We start from the raw sequence: 6864 nt of genomic DNA on the forward strand, positions 1-6864 counted from the left end.
CCTGCAAAGCAATCAACCCTGGAGTTCTACTACCCGATGGTAGGAGTCTTGCGTAGGTGCAAGAAGTTGAGCACCATATGTAAGCGACTATGGAGAGGGAAATGGAGAGTTTCCTAGGCACATATCCCTTGAGTGTTTTCATGAAACATTCTAACATCTGGAATGTACTGTGTCAGCTATTTCCACCTCATCAACTATGTGAACAAGAAGATGCACCTGAATGGTTAGCATGGTAGTAGGAAAGTGTTTCTCAAACATGAACACAACCTCTGCAGCGTTTAGTTTGGTGAATGGTATGGAGTCTACATTGATCTCCTTTTGTGAGATCCATTGCACCAACTTCGCAAGTTTGTAAATTGTGTTATGGACGTCAGCAGACAAACATCCCTCAATGGCCACCGGTAAAATAAACTGCAAAACACGTCTAGCAATGATATTAAAATCCACACACAAATTTATCACACAATTCCCACTATGATATATTCCACTTCATACATACCTGACACATTTTATGCCAGTCGTGTGACTTCAAACCGGTAAGCTTTCCTTGTTTAGTGAAATACGTTTGGAGCGAGTGCATTATGCCAATGGGGGTCTGCACAGATCGAATGGTCTCTTTTGCTTTGTGTTCTTGGGCTCCTATCAAAATCCATGGCGCTTTAGGGAGTTTTATCGATCCATCGGATGCTATCTGTGGCCAATATTTCTCCATACGATCCACATTTCTAAGGTCAACCCTGGATCCCAAAGTATCTGTCTTGCCAGTGAGATGGTCCCACAACAGATTACCCACATTCTTGAATATGTGTATTGGATCGAGCAAGTGATTGATCATGAGTCTGGGCCAATACAGTAACTCGTACCATAGAGAGAGTCTCTTCATCCCTAGGGGCAAACCGTCATCACAAATCTCCTTCTGCTCTAACCATGCTTGTGCAGACATCCTCGGTGGCTCTCTTCCCAAAAATACGTCGTGTAACACATGATTCTCTGGAAGATATGCTTGATGACCTTCATAGATTTTCTTCTTCAATGAGGGCGCCCGACGTGCATTAAGTCTAGGTCCACATGTGACACATGCTCTGTATCCGCTTGTTTGAAGCCCTGCATGTATACACATGACAATAGATAATCTTCAGAAAAACCAATATTTATAGTGTTTGAGTTTGAGTGTAAATCACCTGAGCATTTTTTTAGTCTGAGATAGTCATGCATGGTCCACATTAGAATGTCTCTGATCACAGCATTCTGTCGCCCTGTGTGTCAGCTCATATCCACCACTTCTATGCCAGTCCACAATTGTTGTAGCTCTTCCAATAGTGGATGAAGATACACATCCATATTCTTCACTTTATACCGCCCGGGACAATCAAGCTTAGCCACAGGTGCCCCTTCTTGGTAGTCAACCACAGGGGAATGTTGTAGTTGATGATGACAATGGGCCATACATTGTAAGATGTTGATCTCTGACCAAATGGATTTACGCCATCCATAGCCAAGCCTAGGCGCAAATTTTGAGCTTCCGTGGCAAAATCCGGCCATGTTTCGTCTGTATGTTTCCAGGTTGTGCAATCTGTAGGAATCCGTAGCACACCATCCGAAGATTTATTCTCCTCATGCCATGTTGTTATGGCGGCCATGGACTTACATTCGAAGAAATTCTTGATGCGAGAAAGCAAAGGAAAATTGTAAGGTTTCCAGTTTTTGAAACCTTAAAATTTGTACAAAGCCTGATCAAATTAACTTGATTGTTAAGAAAACACTGTGAAATGATCCAACTATGCTAAATATTGGTATTTTTGGAACCGTAACCAGAGCTTTACTAGGGTTAGAATTTTTCAGAACCGAATTCGATAAAATCTGGAAAAGTTACGAGCTCTGAAAGGTTACACTATGAATTTAATTAGTTAAGTAAAATTGAATGGTTTCAGTAATTATTACTGCTAAAGACTTTTTATCCTACGGTTCTAGAAATTGCAGTTATTTTCAAAATTAATCATTAAAAGTCAACAAACTAGAAGAAAATCGATTCTGTGTATCTGGGGGGCTGTGTGGGGTAATGATGAACTTTCCCATACTAGATTAAGCAGCAAGGGGCGTTTTTGGAGCTGTAGGGCTACTTGGGATGCAAGTTACTGCCATTTTTCAGCCTGTGAGTGCCCAGAAACCTATAAATATGACCCTTGCTTCACAATTTTGGACAGACTCGAAGCCTTGGTACATTCTCTCTCATCTAGAGAGACCTCTACGCAGAAATCACTAGAGAGCAAAGCTCTAGTTGGTTAATCAACGGTAATTATCACTAACCTTTCTTAATTAGCAAAGTTAGGTTAACCTATTTACAAATTTCTTAATTAATTGAAGATTAAACCTATGTATACTCAAAAATCCTCTCTTAATTCAAAATTCTCTGTTGATTATTGTGATCAAGCTTAGAGATACTAAGCTAATTAATTATTATATCATATTAGGGCTGAAATTACTCATTTTAACCATAATAAATTAATGATAATTATACTAATTAAGTTTAGATTAAGATGAGATAATTATCAAAGATGTGTTAGAATATCATTATGCTAGAAAATTTATCTTGTAATTTTCCACGTAATTTTCATAACTAATTAAGCTAATTATCTCAGTAGAAAAACAATGTTTTTAAGAAAAAATTAACGGGGGAAAATAGTAAATTAAACTAAAAACCTTTGGGATAATTATCAAAGGTAAATCACATTTTAACAAAACCGTGATAATTATATTAACCACAGATAATTAGTTTAGCTAATTATCTTAGTAGAAAAACACTATTTCTGAGGGTAAAGTAAAGAGGAAAATTAGTAAATCATGTGATATGATTACATACTATTTATCAGAGTTAGACTACATGATAAAAAGGCCTTGATAATTATATCAATGCTAGAAACTTAGTATAGATATTTATCTAAGTCAAATTATATTAATTCTAGCTGAAAACTATAGAGAAAAATTAGTAAATCATGCTATATGAGTACAGGATATCTATCAGAGCTAGATTACATGATGAAAAGGCTGTGATAATTATGTCAAGGGTAAAAACTTAGTATAGATATTTATTTTAGTCAAATTATACTAATTCTATCTAAAAACTAAAGGGAGAAATTAGTAAATCATGTTATATGATTACATGCTATTTATGAGAGTTAGATTACATGATAAAGAGTTCGTGATAATTATGTCAAGGTTAGAAAATTAGTATAGATATTTATCTAAGTCAAATTATACTAATTTTAGCTAAAAATGAAAGATGCAAATTAGATAATTGAATGGGAAAATTAAAAGATAATTACCAAAGGTCACAAACATCCTTATATCCTTGTGATAATTATACCATAGTTAATTAGTGAGTTTAGAAAATTTAAATTGAACAAAAGTCTTATTTTTAGCAAAAGATTAATTAAAATAAATAGACTTTGCGATCAAAAGTTTTTAGGAAAATTATAATAAGTGTAAACCTATGATATAAAGTGGAGGAAATGAACTCTTTGAGAGAAAATAAATATAATAAATATTAAGCTCAAAATAAACAGATTTCAAGCTTAAAATTTGATGGAAAAATTAGGAAAAAGATATACAAAATTATAACAAAAATCAGGATAGCTTAGAAAACCCTTCAAGGATCTGTAGAAAAAGTTATCATGCCTATATAGAAAAATAAGAAATTACTAGGTCAAGAATTTACCAATTAAGACTATAAATTTAACTTAGATTTAGGTAAAATTGGATACAAAGGTTAAGTCTAGCTTTCGGATAAATTACCTGATGATTAGAAGTCCTTTTTATAAGGATAAGAAGTTATGGCACCTAAAAGGACCCGAGAAAATCCTACATCTGATGATGAGGACGTAGCTCCAAAACGAACTAGAGCGTCGCATGACGACGAAGTCGGGCCTAGTAGTAGGCCTACGAAGGAGAGTCTTCAGACGCCAGCACAACAGCAGATGGCCAATCAATCCCAGGTGGGTTTCCCATTATTCAATTAAGTCTTTAAATAGTTTAAGTTCTTTTATAAGTTAGCATTGCATATGTAAGCAGTGAGTAAGAATAAGAAAAGGAATTATTGACCAAAAACGGAGGGTAACTTCCAACGTGCATTGTTTAAAATGTAGGAAAGAATTTTTTGGGTTAAAATTTATTGAATTAGGAAAGATATGATTGATCATCCTTAAGACAGCTTGTCTCAAGACACCTCCGACTCCTTGGTATATTTTGATGATAATGATGGCTTTCCGGCCACGGATAAGTCGGTTACCCCCATGAACGTTGAGTTCTATTCCGTGTCATGTCTTGATGTTTCTACATAAGTTAGGATACCGTCTTTTATCCTAGGGGAGCCGCCCGGTTGTATGGGCAACTGGTTTGGTGTATGGGCACCCGGAATTTTGGGTGGGGGTTTATCCACTTCAGATTATGAATAAGGAATGGATGTCGTTTTTTCTCACCCTTAGGTGGCCTTGAGACAAGAAGAATACTGGTCATGGTTATTATGGACAATGTTTTGATTGACAATACCCTATCTTAAGTTTAAAGATGTATGTTTTCTAAAAGAATGCTTTCAATGCTATCTTCAAGGAATTACTGTGATGGAACATTAAAAGAAACCATTATTTTAAATGTTAAAACAATGTGATAGTAAGATAAATGAATCATGTGTGAGTGCAGGGTGGTAAGTGGGGATTGACTAAGGTTGTCAATCATGGACGGGTGGACCTGATTAGTCAGGTAACTATCCATCCTTGCGCACTAAAACGTTTAGAAAACTTCTTCACTTGGAAGAGGAGTCCACCAGCGGCTATGCCCTCACATTTGTTAGGGGGGGAAAAAGCGTTGGTTGAGGATACCTTATCCCAATTGGGATAGATATAGGACCGAAATAGTTTTTTGGACCTTTCATATGTTGTCCCGTTTCCGCTGCAAGATAGGACTAGGTCTTTTTCTAAGGCTATAGACCCAAGCCATTGTCAATGGTAAAGGTCTATTCCTTGGATTTTTCTTGTTTAGAGACTGATTTTTATCAAACCTAGAGACCTGTCAAGGATCCCATCCCGATCTTGGTATTGGCGGGTTGGGGATCTCACAAAAATGTCGCAAAACCTTTTGTGGAATTTTTTTTCCGTGGAGGTCTACTCAATATCTCTCGGAGTCACATTTCAGACACTTCTCCATGTCTATGTATTCCCCTCTGAAAAGAATGTAGTCACTAGGACAAGCGTGGATCGAATTGTAATCCATCCCTGAGTTTCGCAAGATCCAATTCTTGCTTCCTCTCTGGAATGTGGCATCACATTATCAGCTGGCAGTATGTGCTCTTTAAGCAATCTACACAACAAAGAAAATGCGGTACACTTGTGTAAGTAATCTATGAGATCATTATACATCTAGAGTTTTTTATTAAAGTAAACACATTGTAATAGATCACCTAAAAATCATTGTGATGCTAGTGTCACTCCATCCAAACTTTGCTTGCATGTTGAGAAGAACCAGGAGCGCCTTCAATCTAGACACACATGCTCCATCATACAATGGCGTATCGGCTTCACTTTTCATATCATCATAGATAAGCCTTTCTAAATCCATGATCCCTCTCGATTATTTCATCGATCACAGGCTCAAACATTGCCTCGTTGGGAATGTGGTCTGCATGATCATCCTTCAAGCTGTCAGAGGCTATAGCTTGTGGCCTCACATATGCTGCTTGACCAAAGCACCTACGACCACATCTATTGGGTGACAAGATTGTTGCCTATTGGCCAGCGTCAGAGTCCAATGAGTTATAATTGGCAACAACTCGATCTATAATAGATAGATTAAACTCACCAAATTCGTGAACGTGCTACAAAGAAATGCGTCTTGTTCGTCGCACAACATGATTGAATTGATTACAAGGGCATAAGATCCTTGTTGAGAGATAGGTGTTTCGGTTGGACGGCCCCACATCCTCGTCACTACTCATAATGAATGTAAAAGCCTTATAACCTGGGCATAAATTTAATCTTCTATTGGCATCCTCCGTCTTCTCTCTCTCTCTCTCTCTCTCTCTCTCTCTCTCTCTCTCTCTCTCTCTCTCTCTCTCTCTCTCTCTCTCTCTCTCTCTCTCTCTCTCTCTCTCTCTCTCTCTGTGTGTGTGTGTGTGTGTGTCACTTTAAAGTACCTCACATTCTCTAGTCATGTCCAATCCCCACACGCATCGGTTTAGAGGTGCACGGAGATCAGAACCAGCAGGTTATAATCTTGTCTTTGTTGGTCAATGCCTATATTTGTGGGTGAGAAATCTACACACCCACGTCTACATGATAGTGCATATAGTGGACAAAACCCCTTTGCCTCTTCTCTAGCTGTAGCAATTCACAGCATCTTAACATCTCTTCACATCAAATCTTTGTTCGAGGGATTACTTAGCACATTACATGTTGGCCTCCAATCTGAGTATCATGCCGTTGAAAGCTTTCCAACTTAAGGTCGCATCCGTAGAGAGGAAGAGAGGGATCACATTTGCCTAACTCTAAATTTTTTTCGTAATCCCGAAGGTAGACTTTAATATAATAACTAAATCCAAAATCTAACCTAATTGAACATATGGTGATTCGTGGCTAACTGAATATGGTTAGTGGGTGAGTTAATAGGCATCAGATTTTGATGGGAATATACATATTGTTGTGTAACTAGTGTTTTCTCTTTGGGCAAAGCCTTCATTGACATGCCCTAAAATCTAACATAAATCTAATCTAATCTAATCTAGTTTTAAAACGAACATAAATCTAGATCTAATTTAATCTTAAACTCAAAATAAACCTAAACCTAAATGTAATCTAACTTAAATCTAAATCTAAT

The sequence above is a fragment of the Adiantum capillus-veneris genome, chromosome 26 (genome assembly GCF_014529385.1).
Source record: "Adiantum capillus-veneris isolate H3 chromosome 26, ASM1452938v2, whole genome shotgun sequence".
Lineage (NCBI taxonomy): Eukaryota > Viridiplantae > Streptophyta > Polypodiopsida > Polypodiales > Pteridaceae > Adiantum > Adiantum capillus-veneris.